The 24,411-nt window shown below is 37.0% G+C and overlaps 1 protein-coding gene and 1 pseudogene across 1 annotated transcript in view; one reads left to right on the top strand and one right to left on the bottom strand.

Moving 5' to 3' along the window:
• Positions 1 to 24,411, top strand: part of PLCL1 (phospholipase C like 1 (inactive)) — a 326,854-nt gene that overhangs the window by 115,975 nt on the left and 186,468 nt on the right. The window lies entirely within an intron of this gene.
• LOC120222079 lies at positions 13,780 to 14,170 on the bottom strand (annotated as a pseudogene).

Genomic DNA, 24,411 nt, shown 5'->3' with positions numbered 1-24,411 from the left:
TATAAGATCATTGTGATGACTAATTAAGATAATATATGCCATCCCTTGACACAAAGTTAATAACAACTGGGTTCTTGTTTATTCTTTGGCCTTTTTGGTTCTGTAATTTAAAATTTGTTATTGGTCTCTCAAATTATACTTTTGAATGTGATATATTAAGTACATTGCTGTTGAGAATAGTACAGGTATTCCATTAGGGTAGTGTCCTAGAGACAGCCGTTCAACTGATTCTCTCAGAATGCTCCCTGGGAGGCTTGTTTGTGTCATTGTTCCTGTTAGTGCTTTTTATGTTGAGTGGTTTGTGAAACATGAGGAAAACGGATAGCATACTTTATTTTTTAATTTTATTTTTTTTATAATTTATTGTCAGGTTGGTTTCCATATAATACCCAGTGCTCATCCCAACAAGTGCCCTCCTCCATGCCCATCACCCACCTTCCTCTCTCCCCCAAACCCATCAGTCCTCAGTTTGTTTCAGCTTTTCAAGAATCTCTCATGGTTTTCCTCCCTTTCTCTCCCCCACTATTTTTTCCCCTTCTTCTCCCCCATGGTCCTCTGTGAAGTTTCTTCTGTTCCACTTATAAGTGAAAACATGGTATCTGTCCTTCTCTGCCTGACTTATTTCGCTCAGCATAACACCCTCGAGTTCCATCCATGTTGCTACAAATAGCCAGGTTTCATTCTTTCTCATTGCCATGTAATATTCAATTGTATAGATGAACCACATCTTCTGGATCCATTCATCAGCTGATGGACATTTAGACTCTGTCCATGATTTGGCTATTGTTGAAAGTGCTGCTATGAACACCGGGGTACATGTGTCCCTATGCATCAGCACTCCTGTATCCCTTGGGTAAATTCCTAGCAGTACTATTGCTGGGTCCTAGGGGAGTTCTATTGTTAATTTTTTGAGGAATCTCCACACTGTTTTGGATAGCATACTCTAGAATGAGGTGCTACATCAGTGACAGGCTGAGGACAGTCCACCAGAGGAATACTGAGATTTCTTTCTTGGAATTGGAAATTATCACTATTTTTCTAGCTCCTGAAGCAGTATCCTTATCTTTTTAAAAATTATTATTAACCAAATGGCTGCTTCACTTTCTTGTAACATTTCTGCTAACTAATTGAAATTAATGAAATGATTATAAGGTAGAGAAAATATACAATAAAATATGATAAAGTATCTAAAGTTGCTCACATAGCTTATGCATGTTCAAATTATTATAGTTATTATGGGGGCGCCTGGGTGGCTTAGTCGGTTAAGCGTCCGACTTTCGCTTAGGTCATGATCTCGCGGTTCGTGGGTTCAAGCCCCGCGTCGGGCTTTGTGCTGACTGCCAGCTCAGAGCCTGGAGCCTGTTTCAGTCTGTGACTCCCTCTCTCTCTGACCCTCCCCTGCTCACGCTGTCTCTCTCTCTCTCTCTCCTGGAAATAAATAAAAAAAAATTAAAAACAAAAAAACATATAGTTATTATGGACAGTATATAATATCAAAAGATACACCTGCTATGGTCTTGTGTCCTCTGGAAGAATATATACATCTATATATTGTATATATAAGTTGACATATTTTCTATAAATTTCTTACAGTCATTTTCCAAAAGTGGAAGAATATCCAGCATTATCTGTAAGCCAATTTAATGTTCATTGCAAACCAAAGCATGTAAACCCTTTGTATTTTGATTTATGAGCAGTTTAATTTCCCAGCTTAATGAAAAAGGATATAGAAATGAAATTGAGGTTGTATTTTCTCCTTTAGTATCTAGTGATAATATTTCTTCTGAAAAGTTGGCTTACATTGAATAATAGCAAATATCATAGTCCATTTGGGCTTCTCTAAGAGACTACCATAAACTAGGTGTTTACAAACAACAGTAATTTTCTTCTCACAGTTCTGTAAGCTAAGAAGTCCAAGATCAAGGTGTCAACAGATTTGGCATATGGTGAAAGGTAGATTCCTGGTTCATAGAAGACTGTCTTCTTGCTATGACCTCACAGGACAAAGGGAGAGGGAGCTCTTTGGGGCTTCTTTTATAAAGGCAGTTGTCCCATTCATGAGGATTCTGTCTTAATTGCCTCTCAAAGGCATCTTCTACAAATACTGTCACATTGGGTATCAGGTTGCAACATATGAATTTTAGGGCACACTCAGATTATGTTAGGCATCTGTCATTTGTTGAGTGTTAAAAGGGCATGGAACCCATGACAGACAAAAATAAGAGATATCTTTATTAATCGGGGTCCTTTTCACATTTGGGGGGTGAAAAGCTTTTAGATGTGGTAAGAATGTATGCCTTGATTATCAATATTGGCATGCAGAAAATGTACTCATCTTTAGTCCTTACAGATGTAAGCTTCTAATAAAGACAATTAATTAAACAGGTAAAAGTTGAAAATAAAAATATAAGTAAAATTTTAATGAATACACAAGTATTCCTTTAGCTTATGCTCAGAGAAACATACCTATACTTCCCAACCAGATCTCTCCATTTTTGCCACTTAATTTTTATGCATGCTCCACTCTTCTTCCCACTTGTGTACTTTTGATTGATGCAATGCACTTCTTTGAGTTTAAGGGCTAATAGGAATTGTTTATCTTTTCCAAAATATCAACTGACCTCTCTGGCCCACTGATCTTTCTCAGAATTTCTACAAATATTGTAGTTGATATTTTATAATCTAACAATTATGCAATCTTGCATTATTATCTCTATATTTTATGTTTCTGTATTTTTTCCCTTTGCATTTGGGCTGTGTTATTTATTTTTTATTTTTTATTTTTTTATTTCTAGGAGAGAGAGAGACAGCATGAGCAGGGGAGGGTCAAAGAGAGGGAGATACAGACTCTGAAATAGGCTCCAGGCTCCGAGCTGGCAGTCAGCACAGTTGGGCTGTGTTATTTAAGGAGCACAGCCTCTATATAGAATTCTGGGCACTGATAGAGATATCAAGTGCAGGATAATGGATAATTTCTTAAATGCTGGGAAATTGAAAGCAGTTATATTACAATGCACAAAAATCTTTTCACCTGGAATCTTCACTGGTATTGACAGTGAGGGAAGTTCTGATATATTCATCCTTAGATTTATTTTTGGTTGTGGTAAATTCTAATAACAACAACAATAAGAGTAGCAGCTAAAATTTATATAGTGCTTACTTGGCCATGCAATATGTGAAATATGTTACAGAAATATGTTCTGTTTAGTCCTCAGAAAAACTCCATGAACAATACTATTATTGTCAACATTTCACAGACAAGGAAACTGAGGCACAGAGGTCTTATGCTCTTTATTGAAGGTACCATAGGGCTGGGACTGATTCCAGAGCCACACTGCCATGCACTGTGCTGACCTGGCAATCACCATGGGGCAGGTGGGAACACAGTTACACATGCTTTTCATTTTGTGGGTTATGAGTAGAAAAATATTCATATCCTGAGGACTTAAGTGGTTGACTGAAAATTCTGAGCACTTACAAATTAAACATTTAGGGTTTCCATAATAATTGGTGATGATCTAGAATTGAACATAGAATAAAGAGAAGGGAATATCAAATTCTAGCTCTAGTTTTCCTACCAATTTGTTTAATAAATTAGGGCAGTAGGCCATCCTGAGATGAACATAAAATAGCTATTTTTAAGATGGAAAAGTGGCTTATAAGTAAAAAGATTAAGAATCTCTCTTGACTTTTCCTGATAGACTTTTGTGAATAGTGATATAATTCTTAATAATCTTAATAATTCATAAAAAATGAATTTATGAATATACTGGCTAGAAAATTATGAACAATACATGCAGTTTCCCACACTGAAAACATTTAAGCATTTAGAAAAAAATCTGCAAATATGTGAGTGATAAAGTACAAAATATAAAATAAAGTTTTCAGCATTGTGAAGGATTTGTTTATATGGTATAAAAGTATGTGGGGGGACGTTTTAAAAATCATTTGGCTAAAAACATCAGTTAGCTTGAATTTTGGGTGTGATAGCTAAATTCTAGGCAGTGGATTGCTTAATTAGTCATTGGTGTTCAGCTTCTGGGAAGAAACTTCTTCCCAACTAAATACAGTAGACTCTTGGCTTTCCCAGATTTAAAACTTTCAGTTTCCAGGGGCGCCTGGGTGGCTTAGTCGGTTAAGCGTCTGACTTTCACTTAGGTCATGATCTTGCGGTTTGTGGGTTCGGGCCCCGCGTCGGGCTCTGTGCTGACTGCCAGCTCAGAGCCTGGAGCCTGTTTCAGTCTGTGACTCCTCTCTCTCTGACCCTCCCCTGCTCACGCTGTCTCTCTCTCTCTCCTAGAAATAAATAAAACATTAAAAAAATTATAAAAAAAATAAATAAAATTTTCAATTTCCAGTTTTTGGAGATGGACCTTAAGGTCAGCAATGCTTTGATTTATAATTCTGTCCAATTGTAAATATGACATTGAGAATGCAAGGCTACTGTGTTGGAGCCACTCACAGCCAAGGACAGTCTGTAGCCACATCTTCTAAGTGTGTATTTTGTAGAGGAAATCATATACTCTTTTGGTAACTACAAAAGCCTGAGGACATCCATCACCAATGTTAGTGGTCTACTAGTTCTACTTCAGTTATAATTTTTTCCATTCACTCATTCACTCACTTACTCATTCACTTTCTCCCTCACCCACTCACTGAGACCTCCTCTGTGCCCGCCATACCTCCAGCCAAACCTTTCCTAGACCTTTGCCATTATCTCTTCTCATTTTGATTTCTCTTCTAACCAATGGCCTGATTTTTTTGCTCAGTCTCAAATGCTCTAAAATATAATATTTAAAGTTGTTTCTTTCATAAGCATATACATTTTCTTTTCTTCGGTATTCCACTTTCTGAATCAAAGTCAATCTTATTTTGAAGGTCATCTTTCATTGTATTCAAACTGTGTTGTCTGCCAGTTATGGCTTTTGGGGTGTCTTTGCTTTCTCTCTCTCATATATATATATATTTTTTAATGTTTATTTACTTTAAGGGAGAGAGAGAGCGAGCGAGCATGAGCACGGGAGGGGCAGAGAGAGAGGGGAAGACACAGAATCTGAAGCAGGCTCCAAGCTCTGAGCTGTCAGCACAAGGCCCAACGTGGAGCTTGAACCCAGAACTGTGAGATCATGACCTGAGCTGAGGTCTGACGCTTAACTGACTGAGCCACCCAGGCACCCCGCTTTCTCTTTCATCTTCATTAATCCTGTTTTCTCTTTAATCTTTATGGATCTTATTTGCCACTTTACAACATATGTGAGCTTCCTGTTCATAGTATGTCCACAAATCATTTTTCAAACTTCTGTGGAAATTTTGTGATTTATTTTAACCTCTAAAGAGCACATGGGGTAAACAATATGAGAACGGGAGTGCTATGGAGTCCCCAAACAACCCCTGTGGGAGAGGTCAGAATTGCCTTCAGATTCTATGATGAAAACTCAGGAATAAGTGGTGACATCTGAACAGAGAACATCAGGCCATGTCAAGCATAGGCTGAACCCACTTCTGGATCTTACACAGCCATTTTACCTTTCATAAACAAAATAACAGATTTCTGTTTTCTGATCCTAGTTTCTTCTTTTAGGATCTTTCCCTGTTAACGTTCATCTCTTTGTGTAATGTTTCCCAAATGTCAGTTATTCACAGCCATGTATTTTGTTTTAAGCTTTCAAACTCAAATTATAATTAACTTGATAACTTTAAAAAATTTGCCTAACCTAAATATATTGATATGAAGTTTCTCTTTCTAATTATTACCATAAATAAACTCACAATCAGTTGCCATAAACATAAATGAGATGAAAAGACAACACTCTTTTGGCGTGTCTGGGTGGCTCAGTCAGTTAAGCCTCTGGCTTAATTTTAGTTCAGGTCACGATCTCATGGTTTGTGAGATTGAGCCCTACATCGGGCTCTGCGCTGACAGAGAGGAGCCTGCTTGGGATTCTCTCTCTTCCTCTTTCTCTGTCCCTCCCCCACTCACACTCTTGAGCTTGCTCTCAAAATAAATAAATAAATATTTTTTAAAAACCCAGTCTTTTTGTATATTCTAGTATTGGCCTGTGCACTTGCTAAACCTGAGCTTATTCTCTTTTTATTTTGGAGAGGGAGAGCAGAAAGTGTCTGGTTATCAGTTGCTATAAAATAATTCACCTCAAATTTAGTGGCTTAAAGTAACATTTTATTACTACCTCTCATGGTTTTGTGGGTTGACTTGGGTCATCTGATTGTTCTCACTTCATGATCTCTCATGCTATTTCAGTCAGCAGCTGGGAGAAGAGTTATCTAAAGGTTTCATTGGGTGGGATGTCAAGATAACTCTCTCTCGTTCAGCTGGGCAATAGAAGTCTCTTTGCTGAGACTTCTTCCGGGACTGTTTACTGTAGTGCATGCCCATTGCTTCTTCATGTGGTATGTCTTTCTCACACATGGCAGTTGGGTTCCAACAATAAGTGTTCAAAGAGGTCTAGGTGGACACTATGGGAGATTTTTATGACCTAACCTCTGAAGTCTCATAACACCTTAGTTACTTTCTATTGGTTAAGAAGTCACTAAGGCCAGTCCAGATTCAAGGAGAATGTCAAATCATTTTAAATTTATCACAGCTTCTATTAGAGTGGTGTTAAAAACTGGCACCAAACTTGGATGTTCCCCATGCTGTAATCAGCACTGAAAGTGAATTGAAATGGGAATGACACTCTCCCTATGTAATTCAATGTTATGTAATTCTGACTCTATTCATCACCTAAACTCACCTTGGTGCTGCCAATGGCAGTGAGTCCCTCCCCAGTGTATTCACCTTCTATGTGTCTCTTGCCTTTGAGATTTTAAGTATTAATTTGCTGCTATGTCCTCATGTTCTCAATCTGAGGGTAACCTTCTGCCTTTCGTTAATGCTAGTAATACAAAGAAGATAGAAGGCCGAAAGGAGCATTGTAATGAACAAAATTAGATTTTTTGAGGCAAACACCCAGATATTATGTAAATCAACTTAGAGAGCGTCTTTACAAAAATTCTGTAGAAATGGCTACACTGGTTTCTAGATTTAGAAACCTCTCTGGCTCAAAAAAAAAAAAAAAAAAACAAACCTCTCTGGCTCTTTAGGAAGGACTACTTGAGAGGAGGGCTCCTCAGTAGGCTTCATGAGTCAGACTACTACTAATTCAAATGTGTGTGGGTGAAATATTAATATTTTTCCTCAGGGGATAGGTGGTGTGGTTCTGTTTTTCTAAGATGAAATAATTTGAGTAACAAGATCTGTGTGTATTAAGGAAAAATTTTAAAAATTTAAGGTTATACAGTTTGTTGGGAATAATAACCCTAATAAATACTTATAATCAGCATTAATTAATTATAGCAAACTATTATGAAAATTGATAAATAAATAAGGTATAGTTTTTTTTTTGTTTTTAGGAAAAGCACATAAGAGAACTTATGTTTTTTGAGAAACGCACAAGTTATTAGGCTTAAATTTGGAACAAAAGGTAATTCATACCACTTAATAGTATAAAATTTTTTTGAATTGGTGTATTGCTCTATATCTACATCTAGTTATTCTGTGCATGTACTTCAACCAAAGGTATACAGTTTCAGAAACTTGCTTTCATACAAGTGTCAGTTTTTCCTTTAGCATTGCTCAATAAACATGCTGAATGATATATTAGTTCATTTTGAACAGCAATTTTTTCTAATTTACATTGTCATTCAGCAAGATGTCTTAACTGTCAAGATCGACTCTCCTGGGCTCTGTACTCAATGGCATTAAACAAGTAAGTGTTTATTTGGTATTAGGTCCTAACTGTAAAGAGCTCTTTAGGGCTTTCAGGCAGCTTTGATATAAAAATTCTCTCCTGACTCCATTAGATTTTTAAAGAAGCAAGATAGTAGCCAATTCTTGAGATATTTTTTAGGTAAATATTTGAGGTGCTCTGATTGGAATTCATGCTAACATTATTGTCACTGCGACAGTTTTTAGTTCTGAAGTTTTTTGACATGGGTTAGTTTTTAAAAGTTGTTAAGCAATGATAGGGAACTCTCTATCTTTCTTTCAAATTACTCAAGATCCCACAGTTTGAAAAGGATTTATGAGAACAATATGATGAAGTGTTAATAATGGAAATGTATCTTTGAACTTTCTGTTGTGTATATGTGTTTGTTAAATAACTGATGAGTCACTGTCTCTACTTTTGCTTGATTTCAAGATTAAATTCATTCATAAACATATTCATAGAATTGTTAATAACTTAGATGTTACAACAGTGAATGAAAGAAAGGATCCACATTTATGTACACATCTGGGCACAACAATGTAAAAATAAATATGCCTAGAAAGATGTCTAGGAAAACATACCAGCATGTCAATAATCTTAATATACTTAATTAATATGTTTATATGCTATTTTTTCCCTTTAGTGATGTTTTTTCTTTACGTTCTTGTGTAATTTTAACTTTTTTGGAATGAGAATGTTTTAGCATGGGCAAGTGTCAAATAACTAAATGAGATACTGTGATCACTAATGTTTATTCTTTAGCTTGTTAGTTTCAAAATTATGTTCGTGAATAAATAATTAAAGGAAAAGTTTCTAGGTCAGTCATGTTCTGGCTTCATCTGTGCCATTGTGACATTTTTTACACACACTTCCCCCCTTTTAGTTTTATACATTTATGTCAGTGGTCTTATAAACACTCCCGGGGAAATAGCCCCACCCTCTAGTTGATGAAGCAGTATTTTCCTCTACTGGTGTGTGCAGATGCTTCCCCTCTTTCACTCTTCCTCTGTGGCCAGGAAGGCTTTCATTTTTCACTTGGATATGATGCAGCTCTGTTGTTAGCAGATCAGCAGGAGTGTCCTGGCCTGTTTCTGTGACTCACAGTGACTCATTGGGATCCTCAGCAAAAACCCCTTCCCTTACTCTTGTCGGTTTTCAGGAGCTTCAGAAGGTCAGGCAGAAGGGATGTGAGTGATTGAAGGATATTTTATAGGAATAATTGAAGGGTGAGCATTATATATTTTTTTAATTAAAAAAATTTTTAAGTTTATTTATTTATTTTGAGAGAGACAGAGACAGCATGAGTGGGAGAGAGATAGAGAGAGGATCCCAGGCAGACTCCATGCTGCCAGTTTAGAGCCCAATGTAGGACTCAAACTCACAAAACCGCAAGAGCATGACCTGAGCCAAAACTAAAAGTCATATGCTTAACCAACTAAGCCACCCAAATGCCCCTTATATACTTTGATTCTGGAGTAGAGGTTGGGAAAGCTATGCATTTGGATTCTGGGCAGATGCAAATTCTCATGAATAACCCTGGAAAAGGTAAAAACAATGGTAGGTAATCAGCAAAATAAATGGTACAGAAGACTTTTTCCTTGTACTTCTTCCATCTTTGTTTCTCATTCTTTGACTTGTCTCATCTCTAATCCTTTATCGTGTGTGGCTAGGGAATAATGGAAAAAAGAGAAAACAATATACTTAACACCAATCCATTTATTGAATTAAACCTATTGCCTAAAGATGTTCTGTTGCTATTTTTGTCCTGTAGTAAACATGTCTCGTTGAGTAAGAGAGAAGAAAAAGTTATTCCCAGGGGCTGACTATGCATGGAAGAGTATGCAGTAATTTGTGCAACTGACTATTAATAATAGAAATTCCAGAGTAAAGAAAAATTCATTACTACTACTTTAGGTAAAAGCAGTAAAAGTTATTGAAAGTACTTCAAAATGGAATATGTGTTACTTGGGTTATTAAGCAGATTATGCCTTTATAAGAGAAGATAATGGTTTTTTAGCATATAAGACTTACCACATATCCCAATCTCCCATTTTAGAGAATTCCCTCTTAAAAGTTTTTTTGAATATTTATTCATTTCTGAGAGACAAAGAGAGACAGAGCTTGAGTGGGGGAGAAGAAGAGAGAGAGGGAAGGAGACATAGAATCTGAAGCAGGCTCCAGGTTCTGAGTGTCAGCAGAGAGCCAAAGTGGAACTCAAATTCACAGACCACAAGATCATGACCTGAGCCTAAGTTTGAGGCTTAAATGACTGAGCCACACAGGTGCCCCTCAACCTCCCATTTTAAATGTTTTATTTATGTATTTATGTATTTATGTATGTATGTATTTATTTATTTATTTTTACAAATAGTTTATTGTCAAATTAGTTTCCACATAACACCCAGTGCTCTTCCCCACAAGTGTCCTCCTCCATGCCCACCCCCTCTCCCCCCCACATCCATCAGTCCTCAGTTTTTGTCAGCATTCAAGAATCTCTCATGGTTTGCCTCTCTCCCTTTCCCCCACCATTTCCCCCCTTCTTCTCCCCCTTGTTCCTCTGTTAAGTTCCTCCTAATCCTCCTATACGTGCAAACATATGGTATTTGTCCTTCTCTGCCTGACTTATTTCACTCAGCATAACACCCTCAAGGTCCATCCATGTGGCTACACATGGCCAGATTTCATTGTTTCTCATTGCCATGTACCATGGTATAGATAAACCACATCTTTTTGATCCATTCATCCGATGATGGACACTTAGTCTCTTTCCATGTTTTAGCTATTGTTGAGAGTGCTGCTATGAACATTGGGGTACATGTGCTCCTATGCTTCAGCATTTCTGTATCCCTTGGGTAAATTCCTAGCAGTGCTATTGCTGGGTCCTAGGGGAGTTCTATTGTTAGTTTCCTGAGGAACCTCCACACTGTTTTCCAGAGGGGCTGTAACAACCTTCCATTTTAAAGAGATACCTTTGAAGATATCAGTCAAGGAGAATCTTCAATTACTACATTGCCTCAAGAAACCATACAATTCTGGTTGTTAGAAACACTACTCCAAGAGATGTGTTCTTTACAAAACAGAACCCATGCAAACGATATGGCTGAACTAACCCTCAGGTGTTTCGCAGTTGAGCTGTTTAATGCCGTATCTTGAAAAAAAAAAAGGTTTGGATTCTTTTACCTATGGCTGTGTGAAAATTAAGGGGTTAAAAATAAAATGAAATAACTGAGCCTTTTATTTTTGTTCCTAATAGTTTATTGCATAAAGAGACTTTATTTTCCTACCATACCTTATTTGGTACTTTTCATTTCCTTGTATGCTTAGGAAAACTGATGTATGTTCATAGATCTTTATTTCATTGATTTGTATCAAACAGCTGCTTGTATCAGTGGCCAGGCCTGCTGAGCTACAAAGTACAAACATTGAAATTTCTTAACGCTAATCCAGTAGGTACATTGTCTCCTCCATAATTTTTATAGAACCATTTTGCACTACTGGGACACATCTTGAGGGCAATGTTTACAGTTTTATTATTTTCATTTGTAACTCACAAAAGTTCTTACATAGGGAGAAGGATGAGCAGAGTTCTTCAAAGTTTGTCAAAGTTTTTCATTCTATCTGGAAAGGGTTTATTTGGTTTATTATATCTTCTTTCATCTCCTTTTCAATAAAATGGTCTGCCAACTTATGTAGAAAGTTACTCAATGACATTCATGCTTTACTATGAATCGAAGCTCTGGGAGAGCAGAAGCTATGGACATCAGGGTTATGGGGGGCATGTTGGCTGGAGATTGGTAGGGAAAGTAGGTGAGGGGTTTGGGCCAAGTCACAAGTCACATTCTGTGCTTGCTCTCTAAAATTTCACATGGATAAATTCTGGCTGGAATGAAAACAAAGGGCACCTTGAGAGGTAAATGAAAGAGTGAGGTCTCTCAGAAGGTAAGAGAGACTAGGTAGGCAGTGTCTATTGCCAGCAGCCATGGCAGCCATGGCCAAGCTCTCTAGTCCCTATAAAAGATCAGGCCTGTGGAAGTCATTCTCATTATATACTTCCCTGTTGCCTCACTCACTGCAGAGCAGCAGTCTGGAATAGTTGCTATAATTTATACTACTCAGAGGATAAAAAATTATCTGGGACTAGAATTATAGGGGACTTCACTGTTGCTGTTGACAGCAACTTACAGGGCTGGTCCTTAATTACACTACTAATTTCTCCACCCAAATTCTACCCATTCTTTTCCCTTTCATGCAGAAGCTACCAGTTCTTTCTCACAAATGGTCCTGGTGGGGTTTCTGTCTTCCTGTTCAGAGATGGTCTTATTGAGTATGATTTCAGAAGTATTAGAATGGTCTTTTTGCCCTCCTCCAACTAACCTACCAACAAACCAACTCACTGACCAATATTTCCACCATGGAAACCTTTATTCGCAGGTTTAAAACCACTGTGAAGTATAAATGACTATGGTAAAAGTCTTTCTTGACTGTTTCTATTACTACCAGTTCAGTTGACTAAGATGGGAAATGAAGATAAAGGTGTTTAGCGAAGTTACTGAAACGAGAGGGCTATGGTCATTTTACATGTATATTCCCACTTTTGTTTAGGGCTAGACTATTAAATATTTTTCATGGATCAGAACTATACTATTTTAGAATGAATTCTCTTGAATGGTGAGTAAGATACATGTGACTAAAGAATCCAAAAAATTTCCAAGTTCTTTGTTTTAGGTCTGGGACCCTCTCCGTACTTTCTCTCCTGTGGCCATCACTACTCGTATTGATTGCAGAGCCCTTTCTCAGTTCCCCATTACACACACTCACAGTGTGATGAGATGTCACTAGTTTCCATGCTCTGGTCCCAAGGAAGGGGGTCGTACTGAGAACTTGGGTATTTATTTCCTTTAGCTTGTGACTGTTTAGGAACTGTTATGCTGAGACATCTCTACCATGCTGGACACATTCTCCATTTCTAGATATTTTTACTTTCTTGATAACTCACTATTGTGTGTATATGTGTGTGCAGAAAGGTGAGATGTTGGCATCTAAATATTGCAGAGATTGGATAAAACATTTTAGAAATAAACTTTAAACAGAATTTTGAAAACATGCATAAACTATACACAATTACAATGAAAGACTAAATAGAAATCAGTCAAATGTTTGATATAAGGATTAAAGAATTTATTAAAGTCAATTAACCCCAGAAAGAAAAGGTCATAAGATAAAACCAATGAAAGGTCAAAAGAATTATGGTTTTTCTTTGTGGAGAAAGGATTGACCTGGTGCCTTATACTGTTTCCTAAATATTTAGGATGGTATCTGGATGGCTGTGTTTGTTTTGTGCTTTGTACTTGGGATGGGTTGGGCAAAGATCTCAATGCTAATGATGAATAGAAAAGTTACTTTCAAATCACTTTTGAAAAACTTATTTGAACTTCAGACTCATCCCTTCAACTCTGATTTGACAGCTTCATGTTTATGTCTCACAGACATCTCAAATTGTACATGTTTAAATTCTTGATCTTCCCCTAGAAATATGCTTCTCTTCTGGTCTTCATGAGTAAATAATGTCTTTATCTTCTTATGACCTTGGGAGCCATCTTTGATGATTCCGTCTACATTTAGTGCATCATTAATTCACTTTGATTTCACTTTCAAAGTGTACTTTTTCTACAGAGTTTTTATTTAAATTCCAGTTAGTTAACCTACAGTATAATATTAGTTTTGGGTGTACAATATAGTGATTTAAGACTTTCATACAACATCTGGTGCTCATCATAACATGTGCACTCCTTAATCCGCATCACCTATGTAACCCATCTCCCCAAAATATACCTTTACTCCACCAATTTCCCAACTCTACCTCCATTGCCACTGCTAGTCCAAGCCACCAACTACTGAGCCTGGACTTCTGCAGTAACCTCCTAACTGATTTTATAACTTCCATGTTTTTCTTTTTCTTTTTTTGATTTAATGAGGTTTGTATTTTTCAAAATGTATAGTTTGTGGGATCTGTTCATGCATCTTCACTAGTAGCTGGGATATCTCCACCGTTGGTGTTTTTGGTGTAAATTACTTGAGCTCTGTGCTTTGAAACCAGTTTAGTAAGTCTTCTACTAAGGAGCTCCTGAAGGGCTGCCCTGGCCAGAGAACCTTGACTTTTCAGTCTCTGAGAGACTGGGATTATAAGCTTATAGTTAAAGTTATAGTTAAGTTATAGAACTTCCTTACAGACTTTGTCATATGTCGCTTTGTCAAACAAGACCAGATTATTAAGCTTGTCCTGAACTTTGACTTTGGACCACTTCTCTTTTTTTGGCCTTGCCCTCAGATTTTTTAACTGGGTCTTTGTCTTTTTTGTCTGGCTTTCTGGTATCTTTCTTCTTCTTCTTGTCCTTGGGTGGCATTGTGAAGGTTGGAGAGCAGTGGCCACCCCTGCAGCCTCACTGAAATGTCAGACACAAAAAACGTAACTTCCGTGTTTTTTCTTCAAACTCTTCTTCACACAATGGTTAGAATATGGTACAAGTCATGCCATTGTAATGTGGTATCCCCAAAATAGAGTGTTTTAGCAAAGGTAGACATTTAATTCTCTCCTAAATTAATATTTAATCTGGGTGGGAGTTTTCAGCTAATGGACTGTTTTACTATCATTAAAACATTGTTTCTATTTTGGGCCACAGACTCCACTTGTTACCATTTCCTACCGGTAGGTAGGAGGGAAAGGGGCAGGGGAGCACATACCTTGTTTTTTTAGGGAGATTGCCTGGAAGCTTGGAGAGTTTAAAAAACTTCCTGAAGGTCACACAGCTATTTGATGGCAAATGTATAGTGGCTGCATTTTAAATTAACATTGAACCTGTTAAAATTCATATTTTGAAATAATTATGTAAAGTTTTCAATGATGTAGAGTATGGCAGTATGAACAGTGAAAGGATAAACAGAAATAAGAATATTTGAAAACCCTATGTGTGGATGATAGGAAACAAATAAGGAAAAAATATTCACCTTCCACTGATGGTGTTAGAAACAGGTGAGAAAAAGAGTTTCTCTTGTGGGAGTTCTTAACTGCATAGAGCAAAGCCCTCAATAAAATGAAAAACTTATTCTTCTATTCCATATCTTGGTTATATTCACTAAATAGCTTTAGTAGGAAGGTATTGCAAAGTGTAAGCAGCTGCCCTCTCAAGCTAATATCAAGTAGAGAACAGGTGAAGTCAGACTTCAGGTTACCTAAAGCCATGGCACTAGCCCTGGATGCTGATCCCTGACGACATCCATGCCTGTGAAATCAGAATTCTGGGGATGGGTCCTGCATTAGTTTGCTAGGATTGCTGTAACAAAGCATTGCCATGTAAGTGGCTCATGATTATTTGTTTATTTTCTACAACTTATTTCTCATGATTCTGGAGGCTAAAAGTCAGAGATCAAGGTGTCTGAGGGTTAGTTGCTTCTGAGGCCTCTCCTCTGGGCTTGTAGATGGTAATCCTTTCCTCCCTGTTCCTTCACATGATCTTCTCTCTGTACTAGTCTATATCCTAATTTCTCCTTCGCTTTCTTCCCTCTTCTTATAAGGATTAGGGCCCATCCTGGTGGCCTCATTTCACCTCTTTAAACAACCTGTCTGCAAGTACATTCACATTCTGAAGATCTAGGTATAGGACTTCAACATATGAATTTTGGTAGGACACAATTCAGCTCATAACAGGACCAAAGAGTCACTGTTTTTAACCTTGGCCCCAAGTGCTTCCAATATGCAGCCAAATTTGAGAGTCCATGTCCTGTGTAGGGTTCTCAAACCCGGCTCCATTAGAATCACCTGAGTAGCTTTAAAAAGGTAAAAAACACCACTACTTAGACAACACTCTCAGAGGATTGATTTGATCTGTTTGGGCTGGGGTATTGTTAGTTTCTAAAACCTCCCTGGTAACCTAAATGTGTAGCCAGGTTGGAACACCACTGTCCTAATGTATGTATTTCTTAATTGTGTAAATGAAATATCTTATCTTTATTTTTTTTCCTTTGGAAATTCATAAGAAGCACAGCGTCTATGAAAGATGTATATTCAACATAGTAGTTTTTGGGTCTAAAAAAAGAACTAAATACTTCTAAGGTGATATAGTTTCAAATGTCAGGCATGGGTTTTACAATATAATTTGAAATTAGACTTACTGTTTTTTTCTGCTTAATGAACACAAATCAAAACAACTTGGGTATATCACTCAGAAAGCCAATGAAGTTAGGTAACTAAGACTAATGATTAAGTTGACTAAAATGTTATAACTTTCATTAAAGAATTGTTTTTAAAGTAACTTCTTTTTACTTTATTCTTTTTTAGACCACAGAATTTCCCTTTCAGCAAATGCAATGTTTAAAAAGGTTTTTTTATTATTGAAATATAGTTGACAATGTTATATTAGTTGCAGGTGCACAACATCAGGATTTGGCAATTCTCTGTATTGCTCAGTGCTCACCACAATAAGTGTCATCACCCATCTGTCACCATACAATGTTATTACAATGTTATTGACTATATTTCCAGTGCTGTCCTTTTCATATCTGTGACTTAATTATTTATAACTGGAAGTCTCTACCTCTTAATCTCTTTGCCTATTTCTAGTGAGGAAATTTCTTGATTAAAGAAATGATGTTTTTCAGCTTTCAGAAGGAGGCTATCAAAATCTGATGGAAAGTCATTGATTTAATCAGGCCAATTTCTGTGTTTTGAAGTGAAGCCACTTATCTGGCATTTTTCATTAAGGTTTGACAACATCTGGCTGCTTCCCAGAACGCACTACTGGGACAGAGATTATTTTATGAAGTCATGGATCAGCTGCCTTTGTAACTTGCTTTAATTGATTATGTGTACATTTTTTCATTCTCTGGGCTTAAATGAAGGCTGTACTTGGGTGAGGAAACAGTATTATCGTTTCATTGATAAAAGACCATTTCTATCATGCTATGTTTCATTGTCTTTCCCATTGCACCTTAAGAATATTTTTGGTTTCAGTTTTTTTAAAATACAATAAGTACTGTACTTTGAATTATGTAACTTTAGAAGCAGTATTTAAGATCACAAAACATTATTTGAACCATATAAATATACTGTTCCAGGAGTGTAGTTCATTTTTGTCTTTTCTCTCCATTGATTTCTGACAGAGGGATCTGAGGAAGTGAGCTTTTCACTAAAACAAAATTAAAAAAAACCCAACTATAATTACAAATGTATAGTATATAATCACTTTCCATAGTTGTGGGGTTCCCATGTCTGGCTGAAAGAGCAAGAATTCTAAGGGCTGCGATTAAACTAGACTTAAGTATGTTAATAAGTGTAGATACCTTTTTAAAGAACACTTAAGAATGTAGCCCCAGAAATTCTCTAGCAAAGACCCCCAAATGGAGGAATCAAAAAGTATGTTTTTCTTTTATTCAAACTGAGGACTGGTTTGGGCCACAAGTGGCCACATAGAGTGAGGTAATGATTTTCTCAATGAAGGAGCTACTTTTGGCTAAAATTTGAATAAAAAAAATGATAAATGAGGTTTTGTGTTTCAGTTTTAATCATTTTTGCCATGGAACCAGGAGGTGAGATTTGGTCAGCAATTTACTGCTGCTGTAATTCTCAGTTGTTGGGTGGATTATTAGCCCTCACAATTCTATTTTCTCTCTTCCTTTTGCTGACAGAGGAAATAACAAAATCCTGTAGATAGGGCTCATGACAAACATTTACACTTTGGCTTTACCTGTTCCTTTTAATACTGTTTTATCTGTATCTTGGGGATCACTATTCAGTGGCTTCCAGACTTACCTACTCATAAAGATCTCTTGGGAAGCCTTTAAAAATTGATCTTCCAGTTTCCTCCTGGACCAATTGAATCAGAGTTTCTGAGGATGAAGATGTGGAATCTTTGTTTGACCCCCTTTCTGAGTAATTCTTGGTGTGGCCAACCTTTTCCTAGTCCAGAAATGGTCTCTGGGGACTCATGGTGGTCCAGTCTTGGAGGATGACTGTTCTCTCAATTCCTTCCACTCTTCTAAGTTTCCAGTCCTAACTTCTTCATCAGAAGATGACTGGGTCCTTCCTTTCAGTCAAAAAGTAAGGCCATTGCAGAAATATCCCTCCTGTTCCCTTTTGTTTCTCTCAGAATCATGTCTCTAGTTATTGTCTTACTTGGAATTTTACAGGAAAGAGCCTCCTGGTCAAAAAGTAAGCTCCAGTTCTGTTTTTCAGTTTATTCATTTTCATTTTTTTAAAATTTATTTTAGAGAGACAGAGAATACAAGTGGGGGAGAGGGGGACAGGGGCAGAAGGAGATTGAGAATCCCAAGCAGGTCCCACACTCAGCACCTGAAGTGGAGCTTCATGTGGGGCTCAATCCCAGGACCCTGGGATCATGATCTAAGCTGAAATCAAGAGCCTGATGCTCAACCGACTGAGCCACCCCTGTACCCTTATCCATTTTCATTTTTAATTTCCCTTCACACCACATCTGACCCCTCCCTCCCTTTTTTAAATTATGTAGTTTCTCTTTGCCTTTGAAAAACACAGATCTCCCCTATCTGGAAAATTCTTGCTCCCATAATCCCTGATACCATTGTATTTTACCCACCAAAATTCCAGAAAGACCAATGTAGTTCTTCCTTACCACTAATTTTTGGAGCTCTTGTTTTTAACCACTCCAAACCTCCCTCCACCTCCTCAGTAATTTCCTCTAATTATGAAATCAATTTTCTTTTCTGGAAGTTGGCATTTCAAAGCAGGAAATAAAAAGTATGAAGAGAACAATAAGGAACATTTTTTTCCATCTTCTTTAGAAAATTAGAAATACACAAAGGATACTTAAACTATCAATTATGAACACTTGATAAGTAAGTATGGTTGTACCAATAAAGATTCTGGCCTCCCTTAAAAGATAAGAAGTCAAATCAGTCCTAATTTATCCTTGACATAATTATCACAAATTCCTTTGTCCAATGATTCATAACTAAGGCTTTGACTATAGTACCTGGTGATGGATACTTAGTTTATTGCAAGATTTTTAAAATATAATTTATTGTCAAATTGGCTTCCATACAACACCCAGTGCTAATCCCAACAAGTGCCCTCCTCAATACCCATCACCCACTTTCCCTTCTCCCCCAACCCCCATCAAACCTCAGTTTGTTCTCTGTATTTAAGAGTCTCTTATGGTTCACCTCCCTCCCTCTCTGTTTGTAAATATTTTTTCCCCTTCCCTTCCCCCATGGTCTTCTGTTAAGTTTCTCAAGACCCATATAGGAGTGAAAACATAGGATATCTTCTTTTCTCTGACAGACTTATTTGACTTAGCATAATACCTTCCAGTTCCATCCATGTTGCTGCAAATGGCAGAATTTCATTCTTTTTCATTGCCAAGTAGTATTCCATTATACATATAAACCACGTCTTCTTTATCCATTCATTAGTTGTTGGACATTTAGGCTCTTTCCATAATCTGGCTATTGTTGAAAGTGCTATTGCAAGATGTTTTAAACAGATCTCTCCCAATTTGGAAATTTTTTTATCTTGTACAATGTAGGCATCACATCATCACTGGAATACCAGAATAATTGCCATATTCTCTGGAGTTGCCCATAATTTATAAACTATTTTATTTTTCTTTATTTCTTAATTATATAAATTAAAAAGTTATGGTGAAAGTATTACATAAAATTATTAAGTCAAATACTTTTATAGTGCATTGAACAAAAAACAATATTCTTTTTTCTCTTCTCTTACTGCATTGTTTCACTTACTAGAAGAATCATTTTTAGCTCTTTGTTCTGGCATTCACTTACCTATTTGAAAATAATATGCCTCTTGATTAATCATTTTTACTTTCTACTGGGGTATATGAGAATCTTTAGTTATACCACCTCTTTAATTTCAAAATCTCACATGAATTACTGTTATTTTTAAGTATCTGAAATGTGATTAGCTTCATTAAATATTTGGTTTATGTAGTAAAAAATTTTACTTTCTCCTTACATAATTTATTATGCCTAAGTTTTTATTTTTATTTTTTAAAGTTTATTTATTTATTTTGAGAGAGAGAGGGAGAGAGAGAAAAAAAGAGAGAGAGAGAGAGAGAGAGAGCAGGGGGTGGACAGAATGACAAAGAGATTCCAAACAGGCTCTGCACTGACAGCATGGAACCTGATGTGGGGCTTGAACTCACGAACCATGAGATCATGACCTGAGCTGAAATCAAGAGTTGGATGCTTAGCTTACTGAAATACCTGGGCACCCCTATTATCTCTGAATTTTTAGTTACATCTTTTCCCAGTATCTTCTTATGACTATGTAAGTGCTTTTCACAGTGAGTGATCTACTGTGTGACTGCATTTCTTTTCCTATTTTTGTTGTCATTTTACCTGGAGTTAATAACTGCCTCATTTTTTTCTTTTTAATTTTCTTGGAATTCTATGTCTTCCAACATCCTCTAACAAGTCTGCGAAAATATCTTTCAGTACAGTGTTCTATATGCTCAAGCAGCCAGACAATTTACCAGCTCCCTTTTTTTCCTGCTTCTTGGAGCCCTCTGCCTCCTGCCCCAGTATGCACTGTGTTCACGGGGCCTAAGGCACAGCTATCATTCTGGGATTGCCCACTGTTTCTCTCCATGTTTCCTAAATCCACATTGTCTTCCTTCTTACATATTTTTGGCTTTGGAAAGGCATATCCTTTAGTGGCCTCTTGAAAAAGTGTGTTTGGAAATGAATTTTTTGGACTTTGCACGTCTACGTGAACTAATTCACTGTAGGATGATCAGACAAGTTAGCTGGATCTTTTGTTCAGGGGCCCACCCACTCACAAAATAACATTATACATAAATCTTTTCTCTTGGGCAGTTTATTTCATCAGAGAAGGATCTTCAGTCCCTTGACAGGGGGAATGCAACCTGAATGCTGATGTTCTGGAGTTGAAGGAACTCTGTGATCACTGTACAAATTTTCACATTAGACCTATTTTCAGCATTGCACTTTCACTTGCTCTCTTTTGTGACTGCTGTGCCTGAATCTGAAACCCCACTGTCCATTTTCTCTAGAAAACAAACCTCAGATTTCTAGTGGGTGCTGAACTTGGGAGCGGTGGTATGCTGGTAGATGTTTAACATCTAGCTCTCTGAAAAAAATCAAAAGAAAACAAAACCCTGACTTATTGCATTTGCCAGCTTCTCTCAAATACTCACACTATAGTTAATTTCAAGCTACCAGTGTGAGGTCATTGCAGAGTTCACTCTTGCAAGCTGGTACAAGCCAGCTGCAGCCCACCAGTGACTGAGAGTCTAAAAATCCCTTCATTTTAGCAACTGCCCTTACTTTCATCTTCCAAAGTACCCAGCATCTCCATTTCATAAACATTTCCAGGGGCAAATTGGCTTGCTTCTTGTAGTCATTGGCTTGACTTTTCTCCTCTCTGCTAAAATGTTTCCTCCATCTGCTTTCCATCTTCAAATGTTGGACTATAGTTACTTCTTCATTTTACTAAAGTTGGAGTTTGTGTTTTTGTTTCCTGTCATCTTTGTGGTTTTAGAATTTTGAGAGCAGAAGGGAGCAAAAATGCCTTTACTTTGCCATCATCATGAAACCAAAAGTTCTACTCACTTTTCTGAATAAAAATTAGAGTTACAAATGACACCTGTTGTTGCTAAAAGTATTTTGAATAATCTTGTCTAAATCTTTAAGAACCTAGTTCATAGTAAAAGTTGCTGAGAAGTAATTTTTGACTTAGCTGCATAGAGCAAATTATTCAGTGCTGCTCTGTAGTACATACATTTCAGAAGGGTATGCTTGGAAATTAAGCAATTTGTGGTAGGATTTTGAACTTGAAAGATGTGAATGAATGTGGGTTAGAGGAGAGAGAGATCAAGTGTTGAGTTATCTTGTTTTGGACTCTCATAGGTCCTTTATCAGATATTGTAGCCAAAGGCAATATTGAGTTCTGAGGAAGGTAATTTTTGGGAGAGGTTGGATGGGGGTGGGGATAGGGGCATGTTTATTCAATTTTCAGATTAGAAATACAGAATTAGAAATATACAATATCCTGATAAAATGTGTACACCTTTTAGATGTTAATAGCAAAAGCATCCTGTTGTTTTTTTCTGTTTTATGGTCAGCAGTGATCTGTGAGTCAGGATAACATAGGGTTAAAGCATAGACTTCTTTGTGCTTCTGTCTTGGAGTGGGACTCTGCGAATTGCTAGTCATGGGATTTTGAGCAAGTTTTTTTTTTATCTCTTAGTGCTTCAGAATTCTCATCTGTAAAATTAAGATAGGAGTAGAAACTTCTCATAGGCTTGTTTCGAGGTTTACGTAAGTTTACATTAAGGTAGTTATAGTGTATGAAGCATAGTAAGTGCTTGATAAATGTTAGTTATCATTAATGTTACTCTTGCTACTGGCACTAGTGATAACCAAACTGGCATTGGTTAATACTTGTCTACTTACTTATTAAAATGTGCATTAATATACACTAATGTCACATTAAAGTCATAGTGCACACACATTTTATGAGAATGTGTTGTTGTGTGTGACCCATAGTTCTTTTGCGGCTTCATCACCCTTCCAATAATTTAACAGACATAAACGCAGCACCAATGTATACTTTTATTGGACTAACTGCTGAGGTTATAAAGTTTCCCAAATGGACTTGTCATTTGGACAAAAAATAATATTAGAACCTTTCCTCAATTTCACACCAAAATACACTCCAGGTGGATCAAAGAGTTAATCTCCCCCAATAAACAGAGCCATAGAAGTACTGATAGGAGATATGGGTGACTATTTTAATGTATTTGGAGTAGAATAAGCTTTTCTATTTATTGACATAAAATCAGAAACACTAACAAACAAGATGGGTACATTTTATGAAATAAAAATTTAAGTTCTGACTGAGGGAGGAATCACCAAAACAAAGTCAAGAGTGAAATGCAAACTGGGAAAAATAATGACAGTACATATGATAGATAAGAGTAAATTTAGTTGCCAATTAACTGGAAAATGGCTGATAGCCTAAAAGGAAACTACAAGAACAGGCCATTCACAGAAAAAGATGTTACAAATGTAAAGATATGCAAAATAAGATATGCAAGTTTCTTCACTAAAATTTAAAGAAATTTAAATCAAACAAAAGATATTTTTCATTTATTGGGAATAGTGGTATTGGTAGAGTGGAAGGAAACATATACACAAACATAAAACCACCATTTCCAGAGTTCTGAGTCAAGAGAGAATGTCCTTTGGGGATAAGATTATTTTGGCTTCTGACCTAAGTGCCCAGCCCCCTCCTTACCTCTGGTTTCAATATAACTTCTTGAGTGCTCATTTCTTCCCGTTTTGTTTCTTTGGAAAAATACCTTGGCAGATTACCTGAGATTTAACAAGGCCTTCCAGCTGTGCATTAGTCATAGGTAGCAATTACTTCACACTCATATGAGCCAAGCATGTTCAACATTTAAAAAAACCTCCCTTCTAAAGAGCTAGGGTTGGCTGGTGTGTGGCCATTTGGTTTGATTTCGATATTGTTTTCTGAGAACTTCTGCTGTAGATCCCTATACACATCGTCCTCAGGGGCCCTGTTTTTAGAGAAAAGCAAACCAAACCAAATCCTTAGAACTGGGGGGAGAAAGGGACTAGATTGGTTTGTTTGTGGGTTTATTTATTCACTAAATGTTTGTTGAGTACTTCGTGTATGTTGGACAGTATTCTAATCATTGGGCATATAAGAATGAACATAAGTTTCCATGGAGCTTGTTTTTAGAGCGGGAGGGACAACTAATTTAAAAAGTTAAAAATTTCAGATGGCTGCTGTGAAGAAGGTAAAGTCAGGTAATAAAGAGTAGAAGGGCATAGGTAGTCAGATAAATATATACATATGTACACATATTATGCACACACTGTAATAATTAGTATGTATCAGAATCACCTGTAGGGCTTATTTATTGTTATTTATTTTTTATTTTTAATTTATTTAACAAATTGAGAGTACAAGTGAAGAGAGGTACGGGGGGGGGTGGGGAGAGAGAGGGAGAGAGAGAATACTAAGCAGGCTCCACTCTCAGCACATGGCCTGATCATGGGGCTTGATCCCACGACCCTGAGATCATAATCCGAGCTGCAATAAAGAGTTGGACCTCAATCACCTGAGCCACCCAGGCACCCTATCTGTGGGACTTTAAAACATTAAGATTATTGTGCTCTTTCCCTCAGAGTTTTTAATTTAATAGGGGCCTGATATGGGACCTGGGAATTTACATTTTTAACAAGTTGTGAAGTGCTGTTGCTATAGAGACTATACATTGAGAACCACTGGTGTGGGTTATTTGGTAGTCCCAGGAAGCCTCCAAAGAGGTGATATATTTGGGCAGAGACCTGAATGATGAGAAGGAACCAGTGAGATGAAGATGGTCAGTGGTGGGGGGAGGGGGATGGAGGGTAGGAATGAAGAGCTTTCCAAGTGAAACAGACAGACTGTGGTTTGAAACAAGCAGAGAGGCTAGTGAGGTTGCAGGGTAATGAATGGAGGAGATGGAGGCAAGAGATGAAATCAGAGAGGGCAGACTGTGGAAAGCGGGGCTGAGAATGATAGATTTAAGCCCTTTGTAACTATAAAATTAAGATTTTATTT

The sequence above is a fragment of the Hyaena hyaena genome, unplaced genomic scaffold (genome assembly GCF_003009895.1).
Source record: "Hyaena hyaena isolate Hyena2069 unplaced genomic scaffold, ASM300989v1 scaffold_832, whole genome shotgun sequence".
Lineage (NCBI taxonomy): Eukaryota > Metazoa > Chordata > Mammalia > Carnivora > Hyaenidae > Hyaena > Hyaena hyaena.
This window is presented reverse-complemented; position numbering and strand designations above follow the sequence as displayed.